Consider the following 19737-nt stretch of genomic DNA (forward strand, 5'->3'; position numbering starts at 1 on the left):
CTCTTTAAAGGTTGAAATGAACCTCGCAAGCCTCTGAATAGTTGTTAGAGCGAAATCATTAGGCTTGAGGGAGAAATTTGCATGCAAATCTTAGAACCATTCTGTGGGTATATCCTTCAACTTGAACTTTACTTATGGAGGTTACAAGTTCTTCCGACTTTAATGGCCATACAAAACCAAAATTATGGCGAATATGGTTATAAATTCAAAACCAAATCTGTTTCAAGACCTCAAAAGCATTTTTGAAACAGTAAATCCACTCGAGCCCGCAGCTGTAAACTTGATTATGGTGCCATGGTTCTTTCCCCATACTTCACTGGTTCCACACTAATTTACTAGACCATTTCTACGCACGATAATTCCAATTAAATAGTTTTGTTCTGCATTACACTCCCAGATATCAGGGAAGATTTTGCAACCATTTAAAAATGCAATGTAAAACCTGTCCTATTGTAGTACTATTGTTTTAGAAGAACAATGGCAAGCCTTTATCCAGTTCCTTTTCTTCCACAAGACCATAAATCAAACCTTCCTTTTCAGAAAAGGATGATACCACAGTAATCTCAAAGGATGTACATGTACAGTTGAAAATATACCACTAGCAGAGGACAATTCGAAAGCCTTCTCAAAGGAAAGAAATTGTGTGACATCTCAAAAAAGTAGCTGTTAGTGTTCGGTTCACCGTAAGGCCTGGGTTATTAATGGATAATGAATACTGTTATTTGGATGAATAAAAATATGACACGGGTTAATATTTATAAAGCTGCCAATAAGCTATGTTTCTCTAACGTACTGTGGCATTAACCGCTCGCAATATTTTTAGCATGGAGGGAAGAGGAGAATGATGAAAGTACTTTTTGGATGAAAACTGTACGGAACATGATAATTCCATTCCCTCTTGCTCTAAGCATTGACAGTGAGGGCTTTGATTTATTCATGAACCTTGCGCATACTGCCAAGAAGCATTAAATCTGAGCATGTGACTGAAATGTGTGTGTGTGTCTGTGTGTGTTGGGGGGGGGGGGGGGGAGCAAATTACAAGTTCAAAACTAATCAAACCAAGGTGTGGACACCACATGCACCCTCTCCATAACTCTTCTGGAAACACTATTTGTCTCAACATGAACCAAAGTATTTCCCTCTTCAAAACTCACCTTGGGAAACACTTTGGAGAGTGCCAATCTTTGTAGCAGAAATAGAAATGCCTTTCTTTGAAGAAAGTGCTTCCTATTAAGGTCTTTCATCATCATGTTGAGCTTGTTTACCAAGCAATAATAACTTGTGTTTTCAGAGGTGTGTTTGAATATTTTGGCTTTTGAGACAGCAGAAGCACATCTCCTGCAAAACTAGCCAAATGCCCTCTCAACTACCTTCAAACGTTCTCTTTAAGAATATCATATCAGTGCCCATGGGAAATGCTTGCTAAATGTCACATAACATGCATATCTGGGTCCACGTCTACACACATGCTGGATCTAATACATAATTATCTTAACCTTGTAACGCCTGACATGAAATAATAGTCATACTTTTTTTTTTAATGGAACAGTTTATTTAACCTTAAGACAAAATATAAAATAAATAAAAAAATACAACAAATAAATATATGTTTGTTATTTTTGATACATCAGGCTTTCATGGCTCGTATGATATAGTGAGGATATGGAGCTCAAAAAAGCCTCAAATAAAATTTATTCAGAGGGCAAAAGTGAGCAAAAAGATTCAATTTGGTGCAATTGCTGATATTTAAATGCCCAAAAAATAAGGTGAAATTCTGACAGCTTTGAATATGAATCAGATCTTTATAACATTATAGCAGACTACTTATTTAAATGCGTATATTTCAATTGAAACTCTGTATCTTCGAATAATGTCTTAGCTGATATTCAAATGCTTTTTTTAATCAAAGTTCTATAGTTTTTATTGTGAGTGGCAAAAACTATAATGCAATGCCATATATTGATGATTGAGAGATGTATGCATAATTTAATTATGTATGCGTAATTAAATAAAACCTAATTTGCTTCAGTCCACTAAGTGTTGAAATATTCATCTTGAAATATTACAAAAAAATGTAAAAGTTATTCTTATGCATACTTTATAAAAATCATTAAAGATTTTACAGCAAACCACAACCTGAAGGGAGATGTTTAAGAATTATAAAAAAAGAAACTATCAGCCAGATGACAGAAAGCATTTAGTAGATTTTGTACAACAGGTTTTTGATGTTGATAATTTAGAGGCCATAGAAATGTGTGAATCAAATACAGTAGGCTTTAAAGGGTTAATATATTCAAGACATCTGCTACATCTGGCTGATTGTAAACAGTGTATTAAACACAATCACTGACTCCTCCATTTTAACATTTAAGGATCCTACATAACATTGTGTGCATGTGTCATCTATCATTAAGGCCACATTTACACTGCAGGTCTTGATGCCCAATTCCGATTTGTTGACTATATCCAATTTTTTGACGACCATCTTACATATTTTAAAAGTGACCCATGTCCGATATCTGCATTTCTGCATTACTTGGCGAAACAACCCAAGTACTGACCCGGAAAAGCTTAGGCACAAAAGTAAGTAAAAATGGAGCGATTTGCAATGAATGCAGACAAAATGATAATCCATTTTCCGCACCATATTTAAAGGCCAGCAAAACATTAGGTTGAGCCTTCGTTCTCCATTGCGCCATTGAAAAGAGTCATGTGATCGTGGTTGGTGTCCACCTGAGTTGACGTCATTCGCCACCATCGCCTTTTCCAAAGACGTATGACTCACATTGACGGGAACATTATGCTTAAATGGCAGACACAATTGCATGTATCCGAATCATATCAGATTTATTTCCACATATGAATGAGGACTGAGACCCATCTAAGAATATCGGAATCGATGTGCTTTTTTTGCTGTTTACACGTTTGTGGGTCATATCCGATCAGTGCCACATAGGAGTGGGAAAAAAAAATGGAATTGGGTCACTTGAACCATGTAATGTGAATGCGGTCTAAGATGACTATCACATTGCTGGAGACTAAGACCTGATAAGTCAATGCCACAGCTGGAGTGGCTTGTAATCTACACAGAAAAAAAAGAAGGGTTCTCAGGTGATAAATGAAACCAGTCTATGGCAGCAAGTCGCCTACCAATATTTCAAACGAGCAATTTTACATAACAAGCTTCATTTTTGGTCACAGTGACGTGCGTCCACACTGCTGACAGGCTTATTAATTAACTACCTGTTGTAGTTTACTGTATCTCCATTTTGTGCATGAAATATACACTGAAACGTTCAAAATGCATCATCAGAGAAGTGCTAATTAAATGTCACTCTTTTAGTCAAAGATTTCAGCCATCCAAAACTACTTTGCTTCATGAAACCATTTAGTTTTCTCCGGACAAATATTTGAATTTGCCGAAATTATTATAATTTTTTTTTAAATAAAAAACTACAGATCTTAAATCAAATCCTAATTCCACACTTTTAACCAATGAACTTCTACGACCTTTTCAGAGTCATTCATTCACAGACCGTTCACACCAAGAACATCAGCTTTAAAGATAACTAAATTAGCCTCCACAACAATGAACAATAACAGCCTGGCACGCTGCAGTTATGTCGTCTGCTGCTTTAAACGCTCCAGCTCTTTAATGTTGGGTGGTGCTGATTGAGTGTTTTTAATGTTATTTTGTTTTTGATTATGTTTTTATCATTCATCAGCTGGAAACAAAAAAAATTTCTGAAAGTGAATCAAAAGATATCGTTCCTCTGTTGTTTTTATTAGTTGTGTGTGGACTTTGCTATTCTCATATAGGAAGATTTATAAAACTTTATAGTCATAGTTATTGTTATAGATATTGTCCTTGGTGTGGACAGGCCTTTAGAACTTTTAGATTTAACATGATAGCAAAATTAACCCTACTCATTTTCTTCTAAAATAACTTTCCTTTTCCACTCACGTCACTAAACAGGCTATTGGATAATAATAACCAAGTCAAAAAGACACTCAAGCAATTTCTAATAAAATATTTTACAGCTGAGCATAACTAGAGAAATGTACATTCACCTCAGAAATCACTGTACTGTAATGATCGGAAATTACAATTTGTTTTTAAATTCTCATATTTTACAAGTTTTCCATGCCATAAAAAAAAACAACAACATTAATTAAAAAAAAAAAAAAAGATCACCGTTATTGTAATATGAATAAAGTATAAACCTACAACCTTGGAATAGGTGTTAGAATTTCAGTGCATCACAATTTCACTGCATATTTTCAAGCATGTCTTTTCATGCATGACTATAGAGTCATACTTTGTTGGCATTGAGGATCAGTTCACTATATCAATACTAATAGTCAACAGAAGGAAACCAGTGTAGTGCATGCTCAGTTTAAACTCACAGCTTTGGTAAACGTGTGCGTTGGTAGGGGGAGGCTGATACGTTAAGAGTTATCTCTCTGGAAAGTTGCTTTATTAGCAGATGTTAGCAGAAGGTTATACACTCAACACCATCTGGAGACATGGCAAGGGAAGCTGCTGTACTTCAATAATCTACCATACAGAATGACATCAGACATACAGAAAAAGCAAGTGCGCACACTCCCTTGTCCTATTCATTATTTATTCAGCTTCTGGTATTTATACTCCTGGGAATCTCAAGTATTCTCTCAGAAGTATTCGGAGCTAACATTTTAAGGGAGGCCAGGAAGTGCTCTATGAAGGGTAGGTTTTAGCAGCATAAAATCACATCTGGCTTATTTATTTATTTATTTATAATATTAATGGATAACACAGGTGGTATCATCCGAATCAGCAGGTTCTCTTATTTAATTTGATACAACACATCCAAACGTTTCACATAACTAGGAATATAGCTGATGGGGAGCACTTTTCAATACATACAATACATCAACTGATGATTTCACACAATGGGACAGTGAATACAAACCTTTTGTAATATGATCACACATACACATCTGTGATGTTCTTAGATTATGCATAGACGCAAGCTACAGATGTGTTACTCTATGGTCAGAGTTACAAGTAACAACTGCAATCACCCTAACATTCAATAGCAAAGTGTACAACCCACCTGATCTCATAAAGCAGAACATTATATTCCAAAATAAGATATTGGGGTTCACACAGGACGTGTTCCACCTGCTCTACTTTTAATCATGTAGCCAGACGTCTCTGGCAGGTGCGTCGCGTCTCGCGTTATTCCCGTTTTTAAGGAGCTAGTTCACCATTCCTTTTTTTTTTTCCATACTGTGAAAGTGAGTAGAACGAGGATGCAATTCAGCGCGTGTTCCAATTAAAGTAATACTGGTTTGGAACGACGCGAGATTGAGTAAACGATAATAGAAATCTAATTTTGGGGTGGTATGTCCCTTTAAGACAGTAGAACTGTAAAAACAGTTCAACTTTTAAAAACCCGTCTTGTGAACGTTGCGCGCCGTCTTGCAGCAAGAATGCGCCGTGTGTGACGCATCCCATGTCGGAGACACGCGCGCACAGCACTGTCACATTATTTTAGAATGCTAATCTAACAAAACTTAGGAAAAACTCAGCCATGCATGATTCATACTTCACAAGGTCCTTAAATCAACGATATATAATGCTATAGAGTAACGTGAGGAACATAAGTGTCCTTCAGGTAAGTGATTCGCAGGAGAAGTAATACAAATGCACAAGACGCCTGGCGTGCTTTGGCGCGTCCCCGTATTCCCGCACCATACAACATAACCAATCAGTTAGACGCTTTTTTCAAATATTTAGATGTACTGATCATATCATTTATCTCTGGATAAACACATTGCACCGATGAAAGCGGGTCGTCTTACCTTACCTCAAGCTCGGTTCCAGTAAAGGCGGTGAGCGGAGACAGTGGGGAGAGATGTGGTCTGCTGGAGACACAGTGAGGTCTGCTGTCCGAACTGTTGCCTGTCTCCTCTCAAAGCGCATGTAAGCTATTCTTAACTGAAAGAAACCCCTCCCCTGCTTCACACATGATAGTTTCAGCTACATTGTATTTGGGAAAGGATTCATTTGTCCGAATCCATGCTTAAATGAACTACCTGTGCTGTCGAGATGTTTTGCTGATGTCATTTTTTTACATCTGTCAGGGCTGCGGTGTCAAAATATGGCACGACTCACGAGGTCAATGTTTTGCAACAAAGTATTTTTCTGAAAAGAGGTTTATTTCAGTCATAGCCATAGCAGGTTAAACTGTATAATATCTGTGTACATTAGTGGCTCCTTAAATGCATATAAACTTTGCCCAAGTAGCCTAATAAAAAATTAAGAGGCTCTTATTTGGCAAACACCCCCATACAATTTTTTTGCAGTTGCTAAAGGTGTAATAATTCCTTAGACATGTGAACATTTTATTAGATCATATTTTTGATCAGATTACTATACTGTTTGAGTTCAGTAAGATTTTTTTCTTACAAAAAAAAAAAATTATCAATCAAAGAGGATTAAATTGATAAAGTGACAATAAAGACATTTATAATTTTACAATAAAAAATAAATAAAAATAATAATCTGTTTGCTTAAAGGGTTAGTTCACCCAGAAATGAAAATTCTGACTGTAATTACCAATTACTCACCCTCATGTTCCAACCCCAAGCTTCTCAGTTCTCGCGCATGCGTCGTGGCGCTCTCGTAAACTCTCGTCAGAGGCCCACAAAGAAGTCGTTAAAAAGTATTCTCGTCGCTTGATAAACTTAAGGTTGAGCCACTGTAGTCACTTGGACTAAAGATGTTTTTAACTTTTCTGGGGCGGCAGAATTAAATTACCTAGAAGCCTATGAAGGATTGAGACAGCTCTCAGATTTCATCAAAAATATCTTAATTTGTGTTCCGAAGATGAACGAAACTCTTACGGGGTTGGAACAACATGAAGGTGAGTAATTACTGACAGAATTTTCATTTTTGGGTGAACAACTTTCTATTCATCAAAGAAAGAAAAACATTGATAGCCTAATAATAAGAAATATGTTTTGGGCACCAAATCAGCATATAATTATTTCTGAAGGATCATGTGACTTTAGTATAAATTTAAAATAGTATTGATCAAAGAAATGCAGCCTTGGTAAGCAAAGAGACTTCTTAAAAAACTTTTAAAAAATATTACCAACCCAAAACTTTCAAATGTGTATATGAAAAATATAAATTATTATTAGTAGTATATAATATAACTCATAATAATTTTACTGGGTGACAGTATTTAAATACAATATATGTCTTTGCCCTTTATAACAAAATAATCAAACCAAGTGACAATTATTTTAAAGAAAAAAATAGCACAAACTCACTTTCAAGCAAAACATTTCACTTGTGTGAACTGACTTTAGACATCCACTAAAGATCACCTTAGGACCATTGGTTAAAAGTAACTGCAAAAGTTAGTTCAACTGTAATAACATTCAGACATTAGGTCTGACTTAAGTATCCAAAAATGTATATTCATATAGGCTAGTCTATATATTGTTTCAAATGTAATCTACATTTTAAATTAAATGTATTTATATACTGATCTGTTCATTGCCTATGTTAGTCACTAATTTTAGTGTTATCTAATATAAATATACTAATAGGCCTGTACTTGAAAGAAGTCTTAAATTTGCTGCTCACATCCCACAAGATGCTGAAACTACCTTTCCATGGTTTATTCTCTTGAAAAGAAGTTACAAGGCTGTCTGGTTTCCTCATTGTCTTTCAATTCCAACCATCATTATCAACAAACTCTCACAGTCAGAAACAGATTTCTCTTTAGTACTTTTCAATCCTCATAGCAGGAAAAGAGCTGGCATGAGGGAATTTTGTCTCTTTTTTTTAACTTTCTTCCACCGTAATTGTGACCTTTTCTGATGGGTTCTGTACCCTTTCCTGCAGACAGATGAGGACCCTTGCAATCTCCCAAACGTGTGGAAGCAAGCAGATGGCTGGCTAATTCTTTTTTTGTGTGTGTGTGTTTGCTACAAAGGCATGGTATAAAAGCGCATAAAAGTAATATTAACATAACAGATTATAACCTGAAGGGACATGTATGCAAAGAACTGTCCTCCGCAGGGTATCACTTGAGCCATGACTGTTCGCATATCAATACTCCAAGTTCCCCAGCGGAAAAAAACACCAACGGAAATAGAAAGGATATGGCAAGGATACCGCAAAGCTCGATTTCATTATCTACAGGGAAAGACGGGAGAAAGAGAGAGAGTGTCAAGAGTTCCAGGAATATAAACTACACCCAGGACAAATATACAGCTATCAGACACGTTCATACAATTAAGATATTCGTTTCATGTAATTACCACAAATTCCGGTGGGACACCGAGCGTTACACAATGAACTTCCTGATACTGCTGAAGCTTGCAGATGAATGACTGGCTCAGGAGTGTTATATGATTCTGAAGGTTGAGGGTGAAAGTGACTTTTACACAGACTATATGGCAGGGTGTTGATTCGGCACATTATTTCACTTCGCTATGATGTTTATCGCTTATCTGGCCTGTTACTAAAAATGACAGCTGGAGGTGTGTGGAGATGAACAGGCTTTGGTCAGTGGGCGATTTTGTAGCGCTTTTGACCGAAGTTCTACATTTTAATAACCAACCGGGACTCGTTTTATTGTTCGCCACTGGGTTTACAGAGATGTACAAATTGCCATTGGGAGGCAATGGACGCTTTTTATTTTGAATAGTCAACTCATAAATGTCTAAATAGTGCCATATAACACCAAGATTTATCAACAAGATAGAGAAACAAGATTTTTAAGAAATGAGTCATTTTTATTCAGCAAGATTAAATTGATCAAAAGTGAAAGTAAATACATTTATAATGTTACAAAAGATTCCCATTTCAAATTAATAGTGTTCTTTTTTTATCAAATAATAATTAAAAAAGTGAGCATAAGAGATTTTCAAAAACGTTTTACTAAATCTTACTGACCCCAAACGTTTGAACAGTATTTTGCCAAGTCTTCTGAAGCCATACTATTGTCACAATTTGGTCCACAATTAATGACGAAAATAAAAAATCATAGAGTAACTTGACCCTAGTGAAAAAAATGTACTAAGTATATTTGAAATACATTTATTTTATGCTAAGTAAGTATACTACAAATACATTTACATATGTACTTAATATAAATACCCTGCACTTGTACTTTTGGTTTTGGTATACTTAAAGTCTGCTAAATTGGACTAATTAATTAAGTAGCAGAAGGTTTTAGCAGAAGTAATTTTGTACTTAATGTTTTTTAGTTATCCGGAAATAGTGCTGAGGTCCAACTAAAGATATACTTTAGTATATTTGATTGTGCTAAAGTGGAACTATTGCAAATTTAGGTACACTTTATATATCTTGCATTTAAAGACTGATATTAGACAGATATCATACTATCCTTACTAATAGTGATATTAAACAAATTTTAAGGCTTAATATTAAGAAATGTGCATTGTAGAATAAAGAAGTACTCCAAATAATTAAGTCTCAAGCAATGTGTCAGTAAAAATGTTAATGGACTTGTACTTAGTATGAAATAAATGTATTTTAAATACATTTTTTTTCCATTAGGGTAATTATTATAGGGTAAGCCTTTTTTTAAGGCTTGCAACGATCATTACTGCATTGTCCCTCTGTACTCCAATTAGTGCATTAACTTTTTTAAAGTGCCATATTACCATCCCTTTGTTCTCCTGTAGCTCATTTACACTCAGTATAGCACAGACACATATAGAGTCACGTGTCCTGTCATCAAACTCCCCTACGTGTCGCTTGGCAAACAGACTCCTGACACAATCATTCTCTACTGAGAAAAAGGGCCTCAGTTAAAAAGTAAAAAAAGACTGACCTTTTCTTTGCCTAATGTGACAAGATGCATCCTTGTATAAATGTCACAGTATCATACAGCTCCAGATAGGACTTAGAGCATCAGCTTTATACATGTAGTACTTTTAAAGCAGTGGTTCTCAAACTTTCAGATCATTGCTGTTAACAATAGTAACAATAACGTTCTCTCTATTTTTGTCCAGCATTGTTCAACTTGAAAACAAAAGCTTATGGACTGTATGAGAGACATTTTGAATAAAAACAATATTCCTGTTCTTAAAATGAATGCGTAAAACACTAATTCGTCCTAGTGTGGCCAAATAGAAAGAACTGCAATATCTGCATTAATGTTACAGTTTTTTTCGATTGCTAAACGACAGTGGGCAGACTGGGCACAACTGGAGTCACATGTGCAAAACTCTAACTACAGTCTGCACAGCAGCAGTTCATGTGGACCAAACTCTAGTTCGTTTTTCATTGCTTGAACACAGTTTTCAAAACTCTACACACTTATCCCATGACTTTAACCACAACCTGCACAACACTGTGGATTTACAGCACTTTGTTCAAATGCTAACACACTGCAGTCAAAACTGTGAACCACACATTCAAAACAGAATAGATGTCAGCCTTGTGCCTTTCAAACACTGCTGACTGCAATTTCAGCTAAAAAAAAGGCTCCCATACACAAAATAAATATATTTGAAATATATTTTTGGAATATATGCAAATATTCTAAATTGGCCTAATAAATATATTTTAGTTAAATATATGTAAATATATTTCACACTTACTGTAACATCATATATTTTTGTTATATTTCAGAATATATTTCAAAATGATAAATATAAGTGACCAACAATGCAAATATATTTCAATGTATTTGGAATATATGCCACATATATTTTCGACACTTTACATAAAATATATTTCAATATTTTTTTTTTCTGTATGGGTGGAGGTGGAAAGTGTTTGGTCACCACCCACATGACCAAATGTCTATTTTGGAAGCCATGCGTGCCGGATGTGAGGACATGAGTCCAGAGGACTGCCCGGGATGGATAAGGCACTCCAGAAGGTTCTTCCCCATGCAGGTGCATGGCAAGAGAGAACATTAGATGTGATGTTGATGAAAACCTGTGGCCTGATGCTAGAGAGAGGCAGGATTAGCCCCTCAATTATTTGTTCGAATTACAGTATGTACTTTTAGTTTCTACCTTTTTTTTCTCATTACTGTAATTCCGTAAATTGCTACAGACTATTGAAGCAAACTGCTAATTTTCATTTGCCTTAAAGAATTGTTATGTTCTAAAAATTTAAATAAATCATGTGAAAGAATGTCACTCTTTTTTTTGAAGAAAATATTACTTTGTATGAAGTCACTGAAATTGTTCAAACTGTAAAGATGAAAAGTTAGTATTTTCTGTGTTGGTGTTTGATGCTAGTGTTTTTACTCTCAGTGTGTTCTGAGTGACAGTGTGTGTTATCTCAGTGAGGGTTGTGCGTAGTGTTTGGCTGCACTGAGCCTGCTTTGAGCCATGTGTTAAGAGTTGTGTTGCTTGGAGTGAGTTTTGCAGGTGATGTGAACTGTTTAGCTCAGGTGACTGTTGGTAGTGCAGACTGTAGTTAGAGTTTTGCACATGTAGCTCCAGTTGTGCCCACTGTCGTTTAGCAATCGGAAAAAACTGTAATATGCAATTTTGGCTGAAATTTCTTTCATTCAAACCCATAATCACTAAATATATTTTATAATTTGAGGCCGTGTAGTTTATTGAAATTCTGCCTTCTAAAAGCAATTGATATTAAATTGAGCATATAGATGCTTATTTTGAGAGTAAGTGGAATATTATCCTTTTTGGCGATCACATCAGATTTTAGCTGGTTTTTATAGGCATGCGGAACACAACTGTGTCACATGGACATCTTGAGACCTATTCAAATGAATTGCATTGCCGAAGTAAGAATTTAGTCTATACATTAGAGTCTAAAACACATAATAAATATACATTACCTTTCAAAGGTTTTTGATCTGTAAGATTCTTTTTAATGTTTTTGATCAAAAATACAGTAAAAACAGCAATATTGTGAAATATTATTACAATTTAAAAGAACAGTTTTAATCTGTTTTAAATCTATTAAAAAAAAAAAAACCTGTTCAATTTCTCATTAATGCAATTATCTAATCAACCAATCACGTGGCAGTTGCTTTAATGCATTTAGGGGTGTGGTCCTGGTGAAGACAATCTCCTGAACTCCAAACTGAATGTCAGAATGGGAAAGAAAGGTGATTTAAGCAATTTTGAGCGTGGCATGGTTGTTGGTGCCAGACGGGCCGGTCTAAGTATTTCACAATCTGCTCAGTTACTGGGATTTTCACGCACAACCATTTCTAGGGTTTACAAAGAATGGTGTGAAAAGGGAAAAACATCCAGTATGCGACAGTCCTGTGGGCGAAAATACCTTGTTGATGCTAGAGGTCAGAGGAGAATGGGCCGACTGATTCAAGCTGATAGAAGAGCAACTTTGACTGAAATAACCACTCGTTACAACCGAGGTATGCAGCAAAGCATTTGTGAAGCCACAACACGCACAACCTTGAGACGGATGGGCTACAACAGCAGAAGACCCCATCGGGTACCACTCATCTCCACTACAAATAGGAAAAAGAGGCTACAATTTGCACAAGCTCACCAAAATTGGACAGTTGAAGACTGGAAAAATCTCGATTTCTGTTGAGACATTCAGATGGTAGAGTCAGAATTTGGCGTAAACAGAATGAGAACATGGATCCATCATGCCTTGTTACCACTGTGCAGGCTGGTGGTGGTGGTGTAATGGTGTGGGGGATGTTTTCTTGGCACACTTTAGGCCCCTTAGTGCCAATTGGGCATCGTTTAAATGCCACGGCCTACCTGAGCATTGTTTCTGACCATGTCCATCCCTTTATGACCACCATGTACCCATCCTCTGATGGCTACTTCCAGCAGGATAATGCACCATGTCACAAAGCTCGAATCATTTCAAGTTGGTTTCTTGAACATGACAATAAGTTCACTGTACTAAAATGGCCCCCACAGTCACCAGATCTCAACCCCATAGAGCATCTTTGGGATGTGGTGGAACGGGAGCTTCGTGCCCTGGATGTGCATCCCACAAATCTCCATCAACTGCAAGATGCTATCCTATCAATATGGGCCAACATTTCTAAAGAATGCTGTCAGCACCTTGTTGAATCAATGCCACGTAGAATTAAGGCAGTTCTGAAGGCGAAAGGGGGTCAAACACAGTATTAGTATGGTGTTCCTAACTAGATGTACTGCATGGCGGTACAAAATATGACCGCCGCACAGGCCTGCACTGGCTTTCCACAAAAATAAATGACGTGGAGCAATTTGGCTGTATTGCGTGTTTATGTATATACCTAAAAAAAGTAGTAGTATGTGCATGTCTGTCTGTGTGTGTGTGTATGTGTGTGTTTGTTTGTGTATGTGTGTGTGTGTGTGTGTGTGTGCCTGTGCGTGTATGTATGCGTGCGTACATGTGTGTGCGCGTGTGTGTTTGTGTGTGTGTCTGTGCATGTGGATTTGTATGTGTGTGTGTATGGGTGTGTGTGTGTGCGTGTGGATGTCAGTGTGTGTGCATGCTTGCGTTTGTTTGTATTCCTGCATGTGTGTGTGTGACAGTTAGGGTTGCCAACTTCAGAAAAGGAAAATGCGGGACAATCGTGGTTATTTATAGGAAAATGAGGGACACTCAAAATATTTGTACTGTATCACACAGTGTACGTCATTTCAGTGTCTGCAGTTAAGTTTGTGTTTAAAAGGTTATCAGACATAAACACATTTGTATTGCTTAACCTATTTATGTATTTAATTCTAAAAATAATTTTAATGTCATACATGAAAAAAGTCACATTACAAACAAACCATAGTTCAAAATAACAGCATTTATCTAAAATAGAAAGCTTTTTTACCATTATACACTAGGCTTACAGTTCAAAAGTTTGGGGTTAGTAAGATTATTTTTTGGGAAAAAAAATAAAGAAAGTAATTGCCTACTTTTATTCAGCAAGGATGCATTACATTAATCAAAAGTGACAGTTAAGATAATGTTACAAAAGCTTTCTATGTACTTTCTAAAAGCTTTAAAACATTAATAATAATCAGAAATGTTTTTTGAGCATATTATTCCCTCAGGTAGATTACATGTTTTCTTGCGTGGCTGGATGTTAGACTCATGAACAATAATCACGTTGTTTGCATTCGCCAAAATTGATTAGCCGAAATCAAAACGTGGACAGTGAAAGGAAATTACCGTTAGCGCGAGACGAGTCCGGCTTGAAGCGGAAGCGACCAGACGGCAGAGTATGTTCGCAAATCAAACAATGATTTGTCCCAAAACAGTGATTAAAAAAAGCTGTGATTGGATGATGACAGGTGTCAGTGATCATTCTCAAGTGTCGTGGTCAGCACTGCTGCTGTTGCTGTTGTATCAGTCAGTGGTTTATCAGCTTGTCAAAAAACGGGACACGGGAGGTCACGCAAGGGACAAATAAATTAGGCACAAAATGCGGGACGTCCCGCCTAATTCGGGACAGTTGGCAACCTTAGTGACAGTATCATCCTAAACCAGCAACCCTTCGCTCAACACCACCATCTACAGGCCGATGAGTGTACAGTCACTAAATGTGCACATAAATGAATTTATTTTATACCCCCCCCCCCATGGATGAAATTCTACGAAACTTAGCATACCCCCAGAGGATGTCAAGTTAATCATACACATGAAATATGGTGCAGTTCTGAACATCTCAACTGAAGATAGGGGCGATTAAAGCAGAATAATATTGCATTTTCATTTTTTATGGGAGGGGCACAAATCACAAATGAGTGATTATGGGCTAGGTTGATGTGGGCCCTTAAGAGCAACATACCATAAAAATGTCTTCATCCTCGGTGCCACGGTTCAGGTAGTTATTTAGGAAAAACTGCATTTTTTGGGTTTGGGGGGGCCCAGCGCGGGGAGGGGGAGTGGCCCCCAGGGACCAAACGAAATTTTTCCGTTAAAGTCTAGTGGGGCTACATGCCCACCAAATTTCATGTTCCCCGGTGTTTCGGTGTCCCTGGTATCGTTGACGAAAAATTCAGTAGATGACGAAAAAAACAAATTGTAACATCCATGTGTCATGTCCAGTTTGAGAACCGCTGGCCTTTAGCAGCCTGCCATCACATATAAAGTCTGACCATATTTCAAATTTATTGCTAGAGACACTGCTTTCATCTTACCTGCTGCCAGGGAGATATTGTAGGAGATGCACTGGACTGTGTGGATACCACACAGCAATTCACATTCTTAGTTCCTGCCTGTCTTTTTATGTTTGAGTGCATGAGAGTGAGTATGTGTCTTCCTAGATAAAACAGCCCAAAAGCTTACTGTCTCTAGCCATTTCTTTGATGTTATTGAAGAAGTGAATGCATAGTGAAAGGACGCTTCACTTGTCCTAGTCAAAAGTGAACTGAACAGGTTACACTGACAGCAATACAATAACCATATAAGTGGTCATATTTTGCTACACGGAAGTAAGTTTTTTTTAAGACTTCCAATTCACTGTAGGGAAAGAATAACGAGAAGAATAACAATATCTATGTTTCCTTCCACAGTTGCAAATTTAACTTGTGCGCAAAATTGGAATATAGCATAAAACATTTGCAAATAAAGCATCCAAAAATCTTTAGTTTGTGGGAAATTGGTGCAAAATATCTTTGATAAAAATGAAAGTTGCTGCAATCGTCTCGTGTGCTGCGCTAATCACTCCGCCCAAGTAGCTGTGCTCCTACGCCTAGTGAGAATATACAGTAGTTCCCAGTATTTATACGATTAAAAATGGTCTCTGTCTCATATAGCCTTGTTATTTGTACACGCTGTGACTATACAGATCACAAGATGTAAATAGGAAAATGTTTGCATTATTTTGTCACTTATTGGGATTAGTATGCTACCTTATCCATTTACATCCAGTCTTTGTGCTAAGCTAGGCTAGCGGTGGGTGCGTCAAATAACACTTACAGAACGCACAGAAATGAAAAAGGTATGTATGGACTTATCTAACTCTGGGGGATACTGTGAATAAGCTAAAGTCCCAAAAAGTCGGAGTGTTCCTTTTAAGATGCTGTGCAATGAAATTGGTCCACTGGTTTGTCCAGTTATCCAATCACATCACCTGTTGTGGCATCTTTGTTGTTCTTGTTGTTGCGCATCAAGTTATTTAGCTGGTAAACATGTTTCCATCATTTTCCTTATATTTCCAGAAAGATAGATCCTACCAGTAAATGTTTTTACAATAGGACAATACAGAGTAATTGCACTGTGAAGGAGTGAATACCTCCTAAATAGCACTGCAGGATCTCCAGTTAGACGTGCTAAAATAAGACAGATGGGAATCATTGCATTCAGAGTGGTGTCTCTGAATGGTAAAAAAATAAGACAAACCGACCTTTTGCGTTTCACATCTGGACTTTTCAATCAGAGACTGACCCTTCGCTAATAAGTGACATCCCTGGCACGCTCAGTAATTTATGAGCTACCACTGCAAATTGCTTCACAGGGGAACGCAGCAGTGCCGTTTGGAGAAAGTAAATGCCTTCGAGACGGACCCCTGACATGTCAAACCAGCTCTATATATGCCATCTCACACAAGAGAGAAAGGAAGCTCTTAAGGAGCTTAAGGAAGCTCTATTTTACCAATCATTTCCAAAAAGGCCTTTTAAAGTTATATGACACGAGGGCCGAGTTTTGATTGTTATTTGGGCTTTGTGGTTGTCTAGTTTTTCACAAGTACTTTGTTTAGCCTCATGCTCCATAATCTCAAAAGAATATTATAATAACGTGCTAGATTGAACATATTAAGCAGATAGTTCCAACTCTGAAATCTGACTGGATTCACGTCATGCCTAACATTACTACTTAACCGTGGTGAAATGTTGTAATGGCTATTTATAATGGCCAAAGGGCATGGTGCAGATACTTCTACTGAAGTAGCTAGTAGTTCAGTGTTTCTACACTGCTTTTCTCCTAATTGCATCTACTGGGAGAAGATTCTCAAGTGAGGTGACATAAACCATGACCCAGTTTTAGAGCGGACCAAGAGAGAACTTTCTGTGACCTAGCGTAACCTTTATAGCCATAATTCCCAGCCTTGGGAAAGACTCGCTGTCTGCAATCCAGTCAGTGCATCACTGTGATTTGTAGGCCCAATTGCAATGGTTTTCTAACAACTGTATCTTAGACAGAGATTTGGGACTTCTACAGTTCTTCACAGGTCACCTGTTTTATAGGGGAGGGCAAAAAAATCGATACAGCATAGTATTGGGATATTTTGCGCGGGGATGTTTTTTAATACATGGGCGCCGAGTATTAATCTTTTCAGGGCATGGATTTTTGTGCACAATTTTACCTTAAACTCAGCAATTATAATGTTGGAAATAATAATAATTTAAAATCTTCCCTTCAGACTTCAATTTCACAAATAGTGTGAGTAAATCAGCAATACTGAATCTCTCTCTTTCTCTCTTAGACACATGCAGTGAGCTGATTAAAGGAAGCGCTTTCTTGCATATTTTCGAACATGGACTGCTCAGTGCAGGCTAATTAAACGTGTCAATTCGACACGCAAATGCCGTCCCACCATGTCTGCATTACAATCCAACTGCATGCTTTCATGAAACAAAACGTTCGCTCGCATTTAGAATCATAGAAGCCTTCTAAATAATGCCATTTCTATTGGCTGAGCCTAAATGGCATGTGACTAAACATGACCTTCTATTCGGAGCTCTGACAAAGCAGGAAAATAGTCATTTTCACAGAGAAGAAAAACAATAATAAAAGCCACTGTCAAAAGCAAAAATGTTTTTTAAATACCATTAAATATATGCTGTGTATGTATTGTTTGCAATTGTATTTTAAATCAAATAAATAATACATAAAAATACTACTTTTGATCAGATGTAGTTATGGCACCATTATATTATAGATAAGTAATAAATAATATATATATATAATATATATAAATAAAACAAAATTACAATAGAATATACTTGTCTTATGATTCTATAAATAATGTTTTAGTTAAATCTGAATAGCAATTTAGTAAAGTTAGTCTCTCAATTTGTGTGACAGCATAAATTGATTTTTTTTTTCACCATGTTGCTCTGTCTGTTCAGTCAAATCAATTTAAGAGAGGTGAGACTTGTTCCTGTTGACTCAGGAGTGAGAACATCAAGGTGCAAATCTTCTCCTAAAACAATGTGTTTACTCTCCGGAAGCAAACGCATATGCTCAGCACTGTTAATAACAATGCAACAATAAGTTTTAATTAACATTACGAAAACAAACATTGCTTTAATTCCTCATGATATTATGCAGTTGCAAAGTTGCATTACTTTGTAGTTGATGCAAGCAATGACTTATAAAACATAAGTATTAAATCAAGTAAAACAAAGTCTGTCTGACTTTTAACAAACACTAAATCAATAACTTCAAGGTGCACTGAGTTACACATTCACGGTTCACTACAAGGAGGTCTGGAATACCTAGAGAAAGCATTAGCATTCCTATTCATCACAATAGCAGCTGAATATATAAATATTTATATATATATATATATATATATATATATATATATATATATATATATATATATATATATATATATATATATATATATATATATATTAACTGTACCTTTAAGGATCAGTGCCTTTAAAAAGAGAAATGTATGTGAAAAAGCAACAACAAATACATCAAAGCAAAAGCGAGATTTGAAGTCAAAAAGCATGCAGAGAATCCTCCTAACAACAAAAAGAAAAAAGCATGACTCGCTCTATAGTGGCTAGTGGCAGCTCAAGTGAGTCTCATTATGTTCGTTCCTCTCTGCATACATGAAATAGAAAGAAATTGCCCTGAGTGTCAGTGGGACAACCACAGGATCTCTCCTTAATGTAGGGAACATGTCAAGGTTGCCCTACTTTCTAAAAAACATGAATGATGCACCAAATTCGTGCAAAAACTTTTGTCTTTTTTTGCTACTCGCTTGTGCAACCAGCGCTAGCAAAGATGGATGTGTGCGCAGTATATGCGACGTAGAGGTTTGCCCTACGAGTGTCACATCTATCTGTGCATCTCACTTACTCAAGGTTGCAGTGAGATGATAAACTCTACTTCCAGGCCCGTTATGATTTTCATTCCCCTGGTGGTAATGGGGCTTGAAAAGAGAATCTGGCTGTAAGTAATTAAGAGGGCTGTGCAGTGCCCCTAATCTGAATATGAAAAGAATGTTCCTGAATTTCAAACATGAACATGATTTGCTCCACTTTCGTTCATCGTTTAATGATTTTATAAGCCGTTTTGTTCTTTGTGGTCGTTTCTTTGTCACTCTGGGATGAATTAAATGTTATTAAGTGTACCTTCTGTTTTTATTGACATGCACCGTCAGCATTTACAACTCTCCGAACGAGAGGTGCTTTCTCAGAGGAGTGAGAAGACTCTAAATAACTGGTGCTAAATAAATAAAGCACAGCAAATATTACAAAATATGACACAAGATGTGTGTTTTGACTAATGTTTCCTCTATCATTATGGAAAGCGAGTAAACTGGGCCACTCAGCACCCCGGGAACACCCCACTTTTCATTTGGCTAGGCGGCTACCCACTGCGCAAAATATGTTCAATGATGAATGTTCGTGATCTTCCAGAATATCACAATTTCTCAAGAGAAAATACTATTCATTATAATGTCCATTGCTGTGGGTTGAGGTTAAAACAGGGATTTTCAAACTTTTTATGCTAAGGACCTCCAAATATAACGATCCTCTTGTAACAAACCCTGTTGTTAAATA

General features: G+C 36.7%; 1 protein-coding gene across 1 annotated transcript in view; it reads right to left on the minus strand.

The window, feature by feature from the left end:
* The window catches only part of cntn6 (contactin 6), an 87116-nt gene extending 81158 nt beyond the window's left edge, over positions 1-5958 (minus strand). The window contains exon 1 of the mRNA XM_081379744.1: positions 5856-5958. The gene's annotated coding sequence lies outside the window, so the exon portion shown is untranslated. The remainder of the gene's footprint in view (positions 1-5855) is intronic.
* Positions 5959-19737: the final 13779 nt, after the last annotated feature.

The sequence above is a fragment of the Scardinius erythrophthalmus genome, assembly GCF_964197995.2.
Source record: "Scardinius erythrophthalmus genome assembly, chromosome: 12".
In the NCBI taxonomy this organism is placed as follows: Eukaryota; Metazoa; Chordata; class Actinopteri; order Cypriniformes; family Leuciscidae; genus Scardinius; species Scardinius erythrophthalmus.